A 17784-nucleotide genomic window follows, 5' to 3' on the forward strand; every position below is an offset into this window, starting at 1 on the left:
GGACATGTACATATAACCTTTTTATATCTATCAATGCATCGAAACGCAAGTCTTTTGCGTTTTCGCGAAAACATATACCATGGCGCATGTTATCATGGGGTATTAATGTATGAGACCTACTTTTTTTACTTTATAATATATTATTTTGGAACCCCCTCCCTCTAAAAAAACTAAAAGAAAGCATTTTATGTACAAAAATAAAGTTCCATCCTTAGAAACAATGTGATTTTCTGCATTTTTATTCAATTTTATATAGAAATCGCTACTTTCATATAAACTTATACTGAAATTTAATTTTCTATGAATTTTATATGGAGTTTCTATAATTAATAAATGTGTATTGTAACATTAATGGTAACATGCATGCCACCTAGAAAAATAGATGAAATGGTAAGTTATTAAAAAGTGAAGAAATAATAAAGTAATATAATATGTTAGCATCACTTAGCAGTTCACAATAGAATACATAATATCACATAGTTAATAGATACACAAATGGTCAGGTTCTTCCGGCTGGTTACTTAATCCATGCATCCATGAATAAGTGTATTTGTAAGTTTTCTCCTAAGTTTTTTTTAAATTTTCATTGTTTAACTTTATAAAAAATAGAAATATTTATGATATAGAAATTAGTATCACCAGATGCATCTTGATCTTTTTTTGTTTACTAGCAAATGTGTCATTGCGTTGCCAAGGATTATTTTTTATTGAACATTATTTAGTCATGGAGGATGTATTTACTTGATGACGAGGGGTAACCTCGGCAATGACCATGGATGGTGAACTTAGGGTTTTGAGGAAAAGAGGTGCGCTAGTGGTTTCATCGGCTCGTTAGATAAACAAGGTGGTCCGAAAGCATATTGATTATGAGTCGATGTCGCCCTAAACTAGAATAGATCTAGTTACAACAATGATTCGATGATCTTTCCGTTGGCTCCTCCTAGCCTTTATATAGGAGGCTAGGTCCCGAAGTCCAGTTCAGGTTGGTTTACAATTGTTTCATACAAGCTATGTTTATGTCGGCTCCTTTGATGGGCCTTTCCTTGATTGGCACGATCAATCTCCTGGGTTTCGGATGCCCTCCAGCTTCTGGTCTCATGGGCTTCTCCCGAATAAGTACCATGGTTACACAAGTCTCATGCCCATTAAGTCATGCCTGTGTCAGTTTCACCCGAGATTTTATTCGTTGAAACAAAACATATCCGACCGGAGATCCACGCAGTTGATGTGTAAAATAGTATTCCTTCCTTAAGTAAAGCTCAATTCCATCCCACTATAACCATGTGCACTTTAGAGGAGCATATCCTACATTTGCATAGTGATGGTAAGGTTTACCATATGTGACATACCATTTCAGCCGTATGTGAAGACTTGTTCTTTACTAGTATGGAATTTAGCCTTAGTCAGCGGAATAAGGGGATGTAATTTAATTTTACTTAACAAAGGAATAATATTTTATACATCAACTGCGTTTGAGGAGATTTACACAATTACACATAAACGTATCAGTGATCAGTGTCTATCTATAGAAGAGCAGAGTTACATCTTAGGTTCGGGACAAACTGGACACTGAGTACATGCAATTTACTCATATCCCAATCCGAAGGAAGGTGGTGATTCTTGGCATTCTTTATCAAACGAAGCCCAGAGTAATATTATATAGAATTAACACGGGCAGGGACAGCAATGTCCCAAGTGTTACCCTGGAAGATTCAACAAAAAAAAAGCACATTCAGTTACCGAAACAACAGGATTCATTTATACCATTAAGCTAATTTACCCAGCACATAGCAACTTACGCGGTGCCAAGTACATCAGCGTGCAGGCCATACACCCTCGCGAACCCAAACGCAGCGATGGATTGAGGAAGCGCGGCCTGTGAACAATAATCACCATAAGAGGCAAGAACATTTAGTGATCATTCAAGTTTATGCAATCGCGTCGTAGCTTGATGCAGGATAAGTACCTGTATGATGGTAGCACGCAGGACATCTCCGCGGAGCCCCAGAGCAGCCGCTGCCGCGGCGGTGGCAGCCGGGCCGGCGATGAACCTCAGTACCATGCTCAACATGGTCAGGTTAGGCCCGCAGGCGATGATCCTCTCCTGCAGCGCCATGAACTGGCCTGCAGATCAACTAGTTAATGCAAAATATATATTACTACTCTCCTGTTCTTGTGATTGTTCTGCCCTACTCAACTACTACTTCTAGCATACCCATGCTGAACATGCGGAGTCCAAGCCCCGTCCTTGATATGATCAACACCGAGCCCTCAATGATGCTTGGAGTCTCGATGTGCCACCTTACCACCTATAGTGCATAATGTTAAGTACTAATGACTAATGAAAAGTTCAGACGAATGGTAAGTGATATCAAACAAATTAATGTCTGGTGATCATGTGGAGAAACATTTAATGAACATATACACAAATTAAAGTCTGGTGATCACGTGGAGAAAATATAGAATCAGAAGATCACATTGTTTCTAAGGATGAAACTTCATTTTTCTTTATTTTTTTAGATAAAATGCTTTCTTTTAATTTTGCTACGGGGGAGCTTTCAAAATAATATATCAATGCAACTGTATGGGTAAAATAATACATAATATCACATAGTTAATAGATACACAAATGGTCAGGTTCCTACGGCTAGTTACTTAATCCCTCCATCCATGAATAAGTGTATTTAAAAAAAATATCCTAAGTGTTTTTTAAAGTTTGATTGCTTAACTTTATAAAAAAAATATAGCAATATTTATGACATAGAAATTATTACCACAAGATGCATCTTGAATTTTTTTTTGTTTACTAGCAAATGTGTCCTTGAAAAATAATCAAGCAAATTGCTGCATCCTTCAACTAAATCTTGGCGTTACCGTCATGTTCTACATGTACGGTACAGTCTGTAACCGATCTTGGTGAATTACTTTGTACCTGACAAACATAGGTCACAACATACCTTTTACTAAGTTATTGAATCAGTTGTGCTTACTACATTCAGTATCATATCCTCTAGAAGCCAAGCAACTAATCAAGCTAGCTGCTCAGAATGCAAAAAAAAACATAAATATTTCTATGTTTTTTTAAGTTGGTAAAAGTAATGAAAGTTTAACTTACCATAAAAACTGAAAATACACTTATTTATGAACGGAGGGTATGTATTGATTGGTTAAAACAATCCGAAGACGTACGTACCTGTGTGTGACAAAAGACCATGCAACCCCGAGGACACCGGCGTAGACGTTGGGAATCCGCGTCATGTTGAGTAACACCACTCTGAGCAACGGCCAGATATGGGGATTTGCACAAAAATAACCCTTTTGTCAAACTATAGCACAGACTGACCCTCGGGCGAAACTATTTCACGGATCTAACCCTTTTGTGTGGCGCCCCTCTCATGGGCGCCACACATGCCAATGTGGCGCCCCTGGCGCTGGCGCCACACACCCAGCCGACGTGGCCCCCTCGCCGCTGAGCTGGTGCGTCCATCCGACGTGGCAGCATGTGTGGCGCCCCTCCCAACGGCGCCACACATGCACTTGGAATCCCCCAAAACATACTGTGAGACAAATCCTCTGGGACTTAGCCGTTTTGCGAGGCTCGATGTGTGGCGCCGATGCCACGGGCGCCACACTAGCATGTGTGGCGCCGATGCCACGGGCGCCACACATCCACTTAAGTGTGGCGCCCGCGCCCGCGCCCAGCCCGACCCTCTCTTTCTTCTTTCTCTTCTCTCTGCTTCTCCCCCAACCGCCGCCGCCGCCCGCCTCCCCTTCGGCCCCCCCACCAAATCGACCAAGGAATCGTCAGATCCGGCCAGCCAAGTCCTTCCTCCTCCATTCCTCAAGGTATTCCCCTTCGATTCCCTCTGATTCGTCCACTATTGTTGGTGGATTTGGTAGATTTGGGTATGAACCCTAGACATGGAAATTCATGTTGGTGGATTTAGATATGAACCATTGATATGTTAGTGCAAGATTTGGATATGTTGGTGGATTTGGATATGAACCCTAGATTTGGTAAAACCCTAGATATGAAATTTTACATGTATGTGTTGAAATGGCTATGTATGTGTTGAAATGGCTATGTAAGTGTTGAATGTGTATGTGTAGGCACCCTAGATATGTTAGTGGATTTGGATATGAACCCTAGATTTGGCTATGTACATATAAAATGGTTATGTATGTGTTCAAATTCTATGTATGTATGTATTGAAATGTCTATTATTTGTGATGGAATAACTCATATTTTGGCTCATAATATGTTGATATAGAATGGCTCATAATATGTTGTATGTGTTGCTCATACATGTAGGATGGTGTGGCTTCTGGATGAAGAGTACGACAGGGTGCACCGGGCTGTTCATATGACGGAGAAGGGAACGGATCTTCAACCTTTGAAGATTCATTACCATGGCACATCGGATATACCGTATGACGAGAGGTACACGGAGTTCATCCGGCCTACCGGTCTTCTCCCGTTCATATCCCTTGTAAGCCGTGGGGGGCCACTCATGAACCCCTCGGCACTCACCGCCCTTGTCGACCGGTGGAGGCCGGAGACTCACACCTTCCACTTGAGGACCGGCGAGATGGCCCCTACTCTCCAGGATGTTTCCATGATCCTTGGAGTACCTATTCAGGGCGAGCCACTGTGTATGAACACAGCTTCTGATGGGTGGCGCGAGCAGATGCAGGTGCTTATTGGCATGGCTCCTCCGCCGCCAGCAGATCCAAAGAAGAGAGCTCCCGCCGGCTCGTCTTTCGAATGGATCAGGACTAACTTTGGAGAATGCCCGGAAGAGGCCGACGAGGACACTCGGAGGACGTACGCCCGCGTGTACTTATGGTACATGATTTCGAGGACTCTCTTTCCTGACAGTAGGGGGAAGCTGGCCGATTGGTGTTGGCTGAAGGCGCTAACGGTGTTGGATGGCCGTTGGAGTTGGGGAACAGCGGCACTTGCCTACCTCTACCGGCAGGTGATGATTTGCTCTATGTACTATTTTCCTATAGTAGTGTGCTAGATGATACGTCTCCGACGTATCGATAATTTCTTATGTTCCATGCCACATTATTGATGTTATCTACATGTTTTATGCACACTTTATGTCATATTCGTGCATTTTCTGGAACTAACCTATTAACAAGATGCCGAAGTGCCAGTTGCTGTTTTCTGCTGTTTTTGGTTTCAGAAATCCTAGTAAGGAAATATTCTCGGAATTGGACGAAATCAAAGCCCAGGGGCCTATTTTTCTACGAAGCTTCCAGAAGTCCGAAGGAGAGACGAAGAGGGGCGACGAGGGGGCCACACCCTAGGGCGGCGCGGCCCCCCCCTTGGCCGCGCGGCCCTGTGGTGTGGGGCCCCCGTGCCGCCTCTTGACCTGCCCTTCCGCCTATAAAAAGTCTCCGTGACGAAACCCCCAGTACCGAGAGCCACGATACGGAAAACCTTCCAGAGACGCCGCCGCCGCCGATCCCATCTCGGGGGATCCAGGAGATCGCCTCCGGCACCCTGCCGGAGAGGGGAATCATCTCCCGGAGGACTCTACGCCGCCATGGTCGCCTCCGGTGTGATGTGTGAGTAGTCTACCCCTGGACTATGGGTCCATAGCAGTAGCTAGATGGTTGTCTTCTCCCCATTGTGCTATCATTGTCGGATCTTGTGAGCTGCCTAACATGATCAAGATCATCTATCTGTAATTCTATATGTTGCGTTTGTTGGGATCCGATGAATAGAGAATACTTGTTATGTTGATTATCAAAGTTATGCTTATGTGTTGTTTATGATCTTGCATGCTCTCCGTTACTAGTAGATGCTCTGGCCAAGTAGATGCTTGTAACTCCGAGAGGGAGTACTTATGCTCGATAGTGGGTTCATGCCTGCATTGACACCTGGGACAAAGGATGAGAAAGTTCTAAGGTTGTGTTGTGCTGTTGCCACTAGGGATAAAACATTAGTGCTATGTTCAAGGATGTAGTCACTAGTTACATTACGCACCATACTTAATGCAATTGTCTGTTGTTTGCAACTTAATACTGGAGGGGGTTCGGATGATAACCTGAAGGTGGACTTTTTAGGCATAGATGCAGTTGGATGACGGTCTATGTACTTTGTCGTAATGCCCAATTAAATCTCACAATACTCATCATAATATGTATGTGCATGGTCATGCCCTCTTTATTTGTCAATTGCCCAACTGTAATTTGTTCACCCAACATGCTGTTCGTCTTATGGGAGAGACACCTCTAGTGAACTGTGGACCCCGGTCCAATTCTCTTTACTGAAATACAATCTACTGCAATACTGTTCTACTGTTTTCTGCAAACAATCATCTTCCACACAATACGGTTAACTCTTTGTTACAGCAAGCCGGTGAGATTGACAACCTCACTGTTTCGTTGGGGCAAAGTACTTTGGTTGTGTTGTGCAGGTTCCACGTTGGCGCCGGAATCCCTGGTGTTGCGCCGCACTACATCCCGCCGCCATCAACCTTCAACGTGCTTCTTGGCTCCTCCTGGTTCGATAAACCTTGGTTTCTTTCTGAGGGAAAACTTGCTGCTGTGCGCATCATACCTTCCTCTTGGGGTTGCCCAACGAACGTGTGAAATACACGCCATCAAACTCTTTTTCTGGCGCCGTTGCCGGGGAGATCAAGACACGCTGCAAGGGGAGTCTCCACTTCTCAATCTCTTTACTTTGTTTTTGTCTTGCTTAGTTTTATTTACTACCTTGTTTGCTGCACTAAATCAAAATACAAAAAAATTAGTTGCTAGTTTTACTTTACTTGTTATCTTGTTTGCTATATCAAAAACACAAAAAAAAATTAGTTATTTGTTTTACTTTACTTAATATCATGCATGTTTTTATTTCACTAGTTAAGCATAATGGAAAACAACAAAAATATGAGAGATCTTTATGAACTTTATCTTAAATTAGGACATGATGTGTTTGAAGAGAGAATTAAAAAACCCATGGAACTTAATATGCATGCTAATGGGAATGTTATTACTATGGATGCTTTGAACACCATTGTTGCTAATGCTATGGAAAATTCTAAGCTTGGGGAAGCTGGCTCTGATGAGCATGATCTTTTTAGTCCCCCAAGCATTGAGGAGAAAATTTTCTTTTATGATTACAATATGCCTCCTATATATGATGATAGCCACTTTGTTGAATTTGCTCCCACTACAACTAATAAAATTGATTATGCTTATGTGGAGAGTAATAATTTTATGCATGAGACTCATGATAAGAATGCTTTATGTGATAGTTATATTGTTGAGTTTGCTCATGATGATACTGAAAGTTATTATGAGAGAGGAAAATATGGTTGTAGAAATTTTCATGTTACTAAAACACCTCTCTATGTGCTGAAATTTTTGAAGCTGCACTTGTTTTATCTTTCTACGCTTGTTGCATTATGCTTCTTGAACTTGTTTATTTACAAGATTCCTCTTCATAGGAAGCATGTTAGACTTAAATGTGTTTTGAATTTGCCTCTTGAAGCTCTCTTTTGCTTCAAATACTATTTCTTGCGAGTGCATCATTAAAACTGATGAGCCCATCTTAATGGCTATAAAGAAAAGAACTTCTTGGGAGATAACCCATGTGTTATTTTGCTACAGTACTTTGTTTTATATTTGTGTCTTGGAAGTTGTTTACTACTGTAGCAACCTCTCCTTATCTTAGTTTTGTGTTTTGTTGTGCCAAGTTAAGCCGTTGATAGAAAAGTAAGTACTAGATTTGGATTACTGCACAGTTCCAGATTTCTTTGCTGTCACGAATCTGGGTCCACCTCCCTGTAGGTAGCTCAGAAAATTAAGCCAATTTACGTGCATGATCCTCAGATATTTACGCAACTTTCATTCAATTTGAGCATTTTCATTTGAGCAAGTCTGGTGCCATTTTAAAATTCGTCAATACGAACTGTTCTGTTTTGACAGATTCTGCCTTTTATTTCGCATTGCCTCTTTCGCTATGTTGGATTAATTTCTTTGATCCACTAATGTCCAGTAGCATTATGCAATGTCCAGAAGTATTAAGAATGATTGTGTCACCTCTGAATATGTCAATTTATATTGTGCACTAACCCTCTAATGAGTTGTTTCGAGTTTGGTGTGGAGGAAGTTTTCAAGGATCAAGAGAGGAGTATGATGCAACATGATCAAGGAGAGTGAAAGCTCTAAGCTTGGGGATGCACCCGGTGGTTCACCCCTGCATATATCAAGAAGACTCAAGCGTCTAAGCTTGGGGATGCCCAAGGCATCCCCTTCTTCATCGACAACATTATCAGGTTCCTCCCCTGAAACTATATTTTTATTCCATCACATCTTATGTGCTTTTTCTTGGAGCGTCGGTTTGTTTTTGTTTTTTTGTTTTGTTTGAATAAAATGGATCCTAGCATTCACTTTATGGGAGAGAGACACGCTCCGCTGTAGCATATGGACAAGTATGTCCTTGGTTTCTACTCATAGTATTCATGGCGAAGTTTCTCCTTCGTTAAATTGTTATATGGTTGGAATTGGAAAATGATACATGTAGTAATTGCTATAAATGTCTTGGGTAATGTGATACTTGGCAATTGTTGTGCTCATGATTAAGCTCTTGCATCATATGCTTTGCACCCATTAATGAAGAAATACATAGAGCATGCTAAAATTTGGTTTGCATATTTGGTTTCTCTAAGGTCTAGATAATTTCTAGTATTGAGTTTGAACAACAAGGAAGACGGTGTAGAGTCTTATAATGTTTTCAATATGTCTTTTATGTGAGTTTTGCTGCACCGGTTCATCCTTGTGTTTGTTTCAAATAAGCCTTGCTAGCCTAAACCTTGTATCGAGAGGGAATACTTCTCATGCATCCAAAATACTTGAGCCAACCACTATGCCATTTGTGTCCACCATACCTACCTATACTACATGGTATTTTTCCGCCATTCCAAAGTAAATTGCTTGAGTGCTACCTTTAAAATTCCATCATTCACCTTTGCAATATATAGCTCATGAGACAAATAGCTTAAAAACTATTGTGGTATTGAATATGTAATTATGCACTTTATCTCTTATTAAGTTGCTTGTTGTGCGATAACCATGTTCACGGGGGACGCCATCAACTTTTCATTGTTGAATTTCATGAGAGTTGCTATGAATGTCCGTCTTGTCTCAAGTAAGAGAGATCTACCACCATATGGTTAAGCATGCATATGTTAGAGAAGAACATTGGGCCGCTAACTAAAGCCATGATCCATGGTGGAAGTTTCAGTTTTGGACAACAATCCTCAAATCTCAAATGAGAAAATTATTAATTGTTGTTATATGCTTATGCATAAAAGAGGAGTCCATTATCTGTTGTCTATGTTGTCCCGGTATGGATGTCTAAGTTGAAGAATAATCAATAGCGAGAAATCCAATGCGAGCTTTCTCCTTAGACCTTTGTACAGTGCATAGAGGTACCCCTTTGTGACACTTGGTAAAAACAATGCATTGTGATGACCCGGTAGTCCAAGCTAATTAGGACAAGGTGCGGGCACTATTAGTACGCTATGCATGAGGCTTGCAACTTATAAGATATAATTTACATGATGCATATGCTTTATTACTACCGTTGACAAAATTGTTTCATGTTTTCAAAATCAAAGCTCTAGCACAAATATAGCAATCGATGCTTTTCCTCTATGGAGGACCATTCTTTTACTTTCAATGTTGAGTCAGTTCACCTATTTCTCTCCACCTCAAGAAGCAAACACTTGTGTGAACTGTGCATTGATTCCTACATACTTGCTTATTGCACTTATTATATTACTCTATGTTGACAATATCCATGAGATATACATGTTACAAGTTGAAAGCAACCGCTGAAACTTAATCTTCTTTTGTGTTGCTTCAATGCCTTTACTTTGAATTATTGCTTTATGAGTTAACTCTTATGCAAGACTTATTGATGCTTGTCTTGAAGTGCCATTCATGAAAAGTCTTTGCTATATGATTCACTTGTTTACTCATGTCATATACATTGTTTCGATCGCTGCATTCACTACATATGCTTTACAAATAGTATGATCAAGATTATGATGGCATGTCACTCAGAAATTATCTCGTGTTATCGTTTTACCTGCTCGGGACGAGCAGAACTAAGCTTGGGGATGCTGATACGTCTCCGACGTATCGATAATTTCTTATGTTCCATGCCACATTATTGATGTTATCTACATGTTTTATGCACACTTTATGTCATATTCGTGCATTTTCTGGAACTAACCTATTAACAATATGCCGAAGTGCCGATTCTTTGTTTTCTGCTGTTTTTGGTTTCAGAAATCCTAGTAAGGAAATATTCTCGGAATTGGACGAAATCAAAGCCCAGGGGCCTATTTTTCCACGAAGCTTCCAGAAGTCCGAAGGAGAGACGAAGAGGGGCGACGAGGGGGCCACTGTGGTGTGGGGCCCCCGTGCCGCCTCTTGACCTGCCCTTCCGCCTATAAAAAGTCCCCGTGACGAAACCCCAGCACCGAGAGCCACGATACGGAAAACCTTCCAGAGACGCCGCCGCCGCCGATCCCATCTCGGGGATCCAGAGATCGCCTCCGGCACCCTGCCGGAGAGGGGAATCATCTCCCGGAGGACTCTACGCCGCCATGGTCGCCTCCGGTGTGATGTGTGAGTAGTCTACCCTGGACTATGGGTCCATAGCAGTAGCTAGATGGTTGTCTTCTCCCCATTGTGCTATCATTGTCGGATCTTGTGAGCTGCCTAACATGATCAAGATCATCTATCTGTAATTCTATATGTTGCGTTTGTTGGGATCCGATGAATAGAGAATACTTGTTATGTTGATTATCAAAGTTATGCTTATGTGTTGTTTATGATCTTGCATGCTCTCTGTTACTAGTAGATGCTCTGGCCAAGTAGATGCTTGTAACTCCGAGAGGGAGTACTTATGCTCGATAGTGGGTTCATGCCTGCATTGACACCGGGACAAAGGATGAAAAGTTCTAAGGTTGTGTTGTGCTGTTGCCACTAGGGATAAAACATTAGTGCTATGTTCAAGGATGTAGTCACTAGTTACATTACGCACCATACTTAATGCAATTGTCTGTTGTTTGCAACTTAATACTGGAGGGGGTTCGGATGATAACCTGAAGGTGGACTTTTTAGTCATAGATGCAGTTGGATGACGGTCTATGTACTTTGTCGTAATGCCCAATTAAATCTCACAATACTCATCATAATATGTATGTGCATGGTCATGCCCTCTTTATTTGTCAATTGCCCAACTGTAATTTGTTCACCCAACATGCTGTTCGTCTTATGGGAGAGACACCTCTAGTGAACTGTGGACCCCGGTCCAATTCTCTTTACTGAAATACAATCGTGCAATACTGTTCTCGTTTTTCTGCAAACAATCATCTTCCACACAATACGGTTAACTCTTTGTTACAGCAAGCCGGTGAGATTGACAACCTCACTGTTTCGTTGGGGCAAAGTACTTTGGTTGTGTTGTGCAGGTTCCACGTTGGCGCCGGAATCCCTGGTGTTGCGCCGCACTACATCCCGCCGCCATCAACCTTCAACGTGCTTCTTGGCTCCTCCTGGTTCGATAAACCTTGGTTTCTTTCTGAGGGAAAACTTGCTGCTGTGCGCATCATACCTTCCTCTTGGGGTTGCCCAACGAACGTGTGAAATACACGCCATCACTAGACAAAGTACTAACCAAATGTCTTACGTGCGCAGTTGGACGAAGCTTGTCGCAGAACTGGGAGCAGGACTGGGAGCGGCGGTATTGGTGGATGCATGCTCATACTTTCCGTATGGAGCTGGGACCGCCTATCAGTTGGGCGGCCTAGGGTACTCAACGAGAGGGCATGGCCTCATTACCCTCACTCTCCTGATCGGGAGCCCACTTGGGCATACCTTTGGGACAATGTCTCGGAGATGTCGGGCGATCCAAAGATCATGTACATGCAGTACACTGCGGAGTTGGACACTCTTACCGCTGAGCAGGTAACCGATCACTCTTTTGGAATCCTAGTTTTCATTGATTCTACTGGCATGTTCTAAATTCGGAGATATTTGTATGCTGCAGGTGGAATGGGAGCCATATGGTAGCTACTACCGTATTGGCGCGTCGATGACTGACCTCAACCACAAGTGCACGGAGGAGGCGCGGTTCTGGCGTATGCGCTGCCCACTCATATGCATGTGGCTTGTTGAACACCACCAGCCGCAAAGAGTGATGAGACAGTTTGGGCTGTATCAGGAGTGCCCACCAGTGTGGCAAGACACGGACAAGGCGCTTCATAGGTAAACTTCTGGAATCATGCGATGGAAGATTCTTGATAGAAGAGGTACAAACTAACTTGTTGATTCTTGCAGGCTTGATAGGCAGCGGCAGAGGAAGATCACAAATTGGCCAGTCCATCATAGCGGCCACATCGCATCGTTCCAACAGTGTTTGGAAGCGGCACGGAATGCTGGCCCTGAGCAGATTGTGCCTCACAACTTCGACGCTTTCAACAACTACCTCGAGTGGTTCCATGAGAACACGCGTATCGAGTTAGTTAAGCACGCGTATCCTGAGGAGATCTTGGACGACCCCATCCAGTTCGATGAGGTTGGGCAAAGCCAGCACGACACCTTTGCTCGCAGAGGGAGATCGACTTCTATTGCTTCCGAGCTGAACTTCGTGGTATTCTATTCTCTCACTAACTAGTACATCATCTACATTGCCATGTGGTCGCTTCAATTGTGTATGCTATATTTGTCACAGCGGAAGGAGATCGAAAAAACAGCTGAGGAGTGCGAGGTTATGTGGGAGCAGAGCGGGAGAGATGACAAGCCTGTCCGACCGTTGCGGTATTTCATTAAGGTATGATCACCAACTTTGAATGTACGATACTATGATGTGGTGGATTTGTAACCATGAACGGGATGACGCAGAACACTGCACGAAAGATGCGGCGGTTAGCCAGCTTGCTAGGTTGCCGGGAAGCCGAAATCGCTACATCTTCCTCTTCAGAAGAGCGGGAGGTATGGACTATTTTGTTGCTGTCAAACATGTTCTTACTAATTTCAACTTTGTAATCTCATGTGTTCGTGTTTGTGAAGATTCCTGAGGACGAGCTAATTCTGAGTCAAGGCATACTTCCAAAGCGTACCTCCAAGCAAGCCGCACGGTCAGCTTACCAGTTGAAGCCAAGGGGCAAGGGTCCAAACCGGTACACTCCGGAAGATTATGTCAGCCGAGGAAAGAAGGTTGTCACCGAGGAGGATGAGGGGCCACGGCGGAGATCAGATATGTCGAGGATGAGGAACGACGAGCCGTTCTCTTCAGAGGAGGAGGAGGAGGATGAGGAGGAGGAGGAGGAGGAGGAGGAGCAGGAGCAGGAGCAGCAGGAGCAGCCACGGCAGCGGACGAAGAGGATGGCCATCCGGAAGCAGCCCGCGAGGACGGCACGTCGATGACGCTACTAGGATGTGCTACGTGTTGTTGTGAACTCTATATTCATAAGTATCGATTTGTGAACCCTATGTCATTTCGAACCATGGTGTGTAATGCTACTTGTTGTTTGAATCTACGTGCTACAATGTGACCTATGAAGTGTTATATGTGTATGTCATGAATTTGCTACTTGTTGTGTCCAATGTTGTACTCGTAACTGTTGGATTTTGGTAGGATTTTTCATGTTTTTAACACAAGTCAATGTGTGGCGCCCTTCCAACTGGCGCCACAAGTGCTTGTGTGGCGCCCGTGGCATCGGCGCCGCACATGCCAACTTATATCAAACATTGGGTCGAAAACATCCAGGGGCTCCGGACGATAAGTCCTTAGCCGTTTTCGCGAGCCTCTATGTGTGGCGCCCGTGGCATCGGCGCCACACAGGCAAGTGTGGCGCCCGTGGGGTCGGCGCCACACATCGAGCCTCGCAAAACGGCTAAGTCTCAGAGGATTTGTCTCACAGTATGTTTGGGCAATTCCAAGTGCATGTGTGGCGCCGTTGGGAGGGGCGCCACACATGCTGCCACGTCGGATGGGCGCACCAGCTCAGCGGCGAGGGAGCCACGTCGGCTGGGTCAGTGGCGCCGGCAGGAGGGGAGCCACATGGGCATGTGTGGCGCCCGTGGGAGGGGCGCCACACAAAAGGGTTAGATTGGTGAAATAGTTTCGCCGGAGGGTTAGTCTGTGCTTTTCTTTCACTTTTGGGTTATTTTTGTGCAAATCGCCGCCAGATATGCACCTCAGACCTCCTCTCCTCGAGGCCGCCCTCCACGTCCTCGTCCGGCTTGCAAGCGCCACCGCTGGCTCGCCTAACCTCGAACGCTAGCAGCAGCAGAGGGAAGTAGAAGATGAACTGCGCCACCGATATCTGCACGATGAGGTCGCGCCCCCAGTCGCCATACATGCCGTGCATCAGCGGCACGCCCAGAATAAGCGAATTGTTGACGGCCGCAAGCGAGTAGCCGGTAATGCACCAGGAAGAGACGAACTCCCGGCCGCCGCATCGCGTGGTCCACGCGGCGGCGGCCCAGGCGGCGAGGGCAAGCACGATGACAGCCTTGGAGAGCGCGTCCGCTGCCAGGACGCGGTAGTTGACGGCGTAGGGGTCCATGCGCGCCGCCAAGTCGAAGGCGAAGAAGGGTACGGCGAAGTAGGTGGCGAGATGGTTCAGGGCGTCGCATTGGTCTCGCGTGTAGAGCTTCCACCACCGCACCGAGCAGTAGCCCAGGCCCAGGGCGAAGTACAGCGGCGCCATGCCGGCCACCACCTTGTAGAGACGTCGCCCCACCCTATCATCTCTTCTAGTCTCTGCACTCTGTTCGTGTGCCACAACTGTGATCGATGTTCTGGACCGTGTCGTTTCTTGATGCCTATATCAGAGGACAAAGTGCAATCATGAATATAAGATAAGATATTGAAGATCAAAATAACCAATTAACTTCACGATCGTGGGGAAGACTAAGCTTCAGTGCAGTGTGTATATGCGGATTTTGCCTTATAATGAATGACCAGAACAGCGAACAAGTTTACGCAATCAGACCGGAATATTTCGTGCTTGCCTCTATGTATGATTTTTTCTATTCCACCCGTGGCTTTGATGTTAGCGAACAAAATATATTTAAATGGAAACACATGTTCTGAATGTCAGTTTATTTATTTTTTCCAAAAAAAACCACCAATCTATTGATAATCATCTGTAGTATTACAAAAAATTCAAAAAGTAATAAAAATTAAAAATAGGTCTATGGATCACCTAGCGGCAACTACTAACACTAGCGCGAGCCGAAGACGCGCCATCGTTCTTGCCCCTCCATCACCAGAGCCAGTCAAAACTTGACGACGTAGTAGAGCTTGTTGTACTAGGCAAATAAAAAGTCGACGTGCTAAGGCCTCAAAGGACCTACGCACCAAAGCAGCAATCATCGATATACATGATACCCACAGATCTGAACAGACAGAGATCAAACCACATCAATGAACATGAAAACCAACTGGATACCAGGAAATCCATGGGGTGCACAACTCCACGCACCCTCCGTCGACGCTAAATGCACCACTTGAGCGACGATAGAGCGGGGAGGACTTTATTCTAACTTCAAGATGTTGTCTTCATCTCGAAGAAGACGCTGAAACATAACTTAAACAAAAGATGGAAACCCTCCTGCCGGCGCCCCCAAGACCCCCGAAGGTGGAGAAGATAGGCGTGATGATCGCAACATGATGAACGTATGGCTGAAACACGGTGTTTTTTAGGGGAAAAGGCTTAAGGCCATATTATATGAAAGCATCCCTTATAAAAACATTCTTACAAGGAAAAGAAATAACACTCAAGTCTTTGAAAAGTAGAGTACCACCTTCCTGCATGCCTCGACAATGCTTGGATACTCTATCACCAGAGCTATCGTATCGCCTCTGATTTGTGGTAGGATATTGAAGATGTTGTAGAGTTGAAATGTGCTTAATGTTTGGGTTAGATACACGGCCCCAGAGATTTAGTTGGAAACATTTGGAGAATGGCCGTTTTCACCTCCTGGTCCAAAACTTGTTTGACCAACTATAGATTCATATCCCCAGTAACCTTTTTTGGCACTGTATCAAGCACTGCCTCCATATTTTGTACACCTTCAGACTCATATAACGATCTATAGAAACTCGTCGTAGTTGTACCCACTCGGCAACATCCTTCATGATAGTCCCATCTTCCCTACTAAGTTGCGTAATTTTATTCTTTTGCTTTCTCATACTCATAATTTTATTCAATCTATCATTTTTTAAGGTAACATAGCTCTCTTTATTAATCAATGTTCAAAGGTACAAGATTTAGATCAGGTGAGTCCAGAAGCGACAAATGGTGGTCTTGAAACAAATCTAAAGAGGTGCAAGCTGGGGAATGTGCATGCACATTAGCCACTCTATCTCCTGGCCAAAACTAACATCGACCATAGACTCACTACAGTGCTTTATTTCTCTCAGAACAGAGCTAAACCTTGGCATGCATTGTATCTTAATTGTGTATATTACTTCCATGCAATCAAAAACAACCATACAAGAATTAATTTGAAGATCCTCAGCCAGTGTTATCGCTTCACAACATGCTATTACTTCTAGAATTGCGGAAAAAGCGATACTAGGACGCGCAAGGGCCGAAACACCTATATACATTCCAAGAGAAATCCTGCATATTGCTGCCACCACCCCTCGGTCATTGCTTCATGCAACTGCAGCATCTAGATTTATCTTCATACGATCATCTGGAGGAGGTAACTGAACTGGAGTAGTTGGCCATGGTGAGTGAATCGCTGGCCTAGCCCGAGTCGACACAGAAGATATATCTAGATCATCAATGAATTTTCCAATGAACTTGAAGATGGAAAATGGGCACTTGAAAAATCTTTTCATGAATTGCTTTTCTCCTAGCTAACCAGATCGCCCAAAGAGCCATTGTAGTGTGCACAAACTGTGTATGTGTTAAAGACCCTATCAGAAACAATCCATTCACAATGTTGCGTTGGTTGACAGAGATGTGCTCGGACAACTCTTCATGTAGCAACACCCAAACACTTTGTGCTATCACACAGTCACCAATTTCATAATTAAGCTGACAAAATGTGAGTGAATGCCCAACTTCAACATAATGGCTTCCAGATAACTCCATCCAACTCTGCCACAAGCTTTCATCATATCCACTTTAAAAGCTCCAAACTGATTGTTTCTTCCCTCTCTTATTTTTCATGAAATGCATGCATTCAATCTATCATATACTCTCTCCATTATTTAGTCTACATTATAGAGAAAATGAGATAAAGTAGTATTGCATTTATTAGTACTACTAGATATGTAAACAATCAATCGAAGCAACATTAGAAACAACAACACCCGATAAAGAGAGTAAAACCACTTCGTTTTTAATGTTGTTGCTGACTGAAAGTTAAAATGTAGAGCATTTTAGAATAAATTTTAGAGCTAGAATGTAGACTATTTTATGTTTCATACAAACAATTCCGAAATCGTTAAAAAAAAGGCCAACCTTCGCGAAGGGAAGGCAACTCTGTCCACACGCGACAAGTGGCGTGATGTGGTGCCAGAAAATCCCTAGGAAGTGGTCTCCCTGCTCGCCACGTGTCGCAAGGGGAAGCAAGGTGGGGATGGGGGAGGAGAGAGAAGACTGGGTTGTGTCAGTTTTTCCCTTTTTTCTTCTAGATTCGTTTTTTCAAAATGAAATATCTTGAGAACCGTAAGTCCAAACTGTGAACCGTTTTCACTTTTGAGATCCTCGCGTCGAGATCTTC

General features: G+C 43.7%; 1 pseudogene; it reads right to left on the reverse strand.

The window, feature by feature from the left end:
• Positions 1-1633: 1633 nt before the first annotated feature.
• On the reverse strand, positions 1634-14791 carry LOC127302288 (probable auxin efflux carrier component 5b; annotated as a pseudogene).
• Between the last annotated feature and the right edge of the window lie 2993 nt (positions 14792-17784).

Source organism: Lolium perenne, chromosome 5, assembly GCF_019359855.2.
Source record: "Lolium perenne isolate Kyuss_39 chromosome 5, Kyuss_2.0, whole genome shotgun sequence".
In the NCBI taxonomy this organism is placed as follows: Eukaryota; Viridiplantae; Streptophyta; class Magnoliopsida; order Poales; family Poaceae; genus Lolium; species Lolium perenne.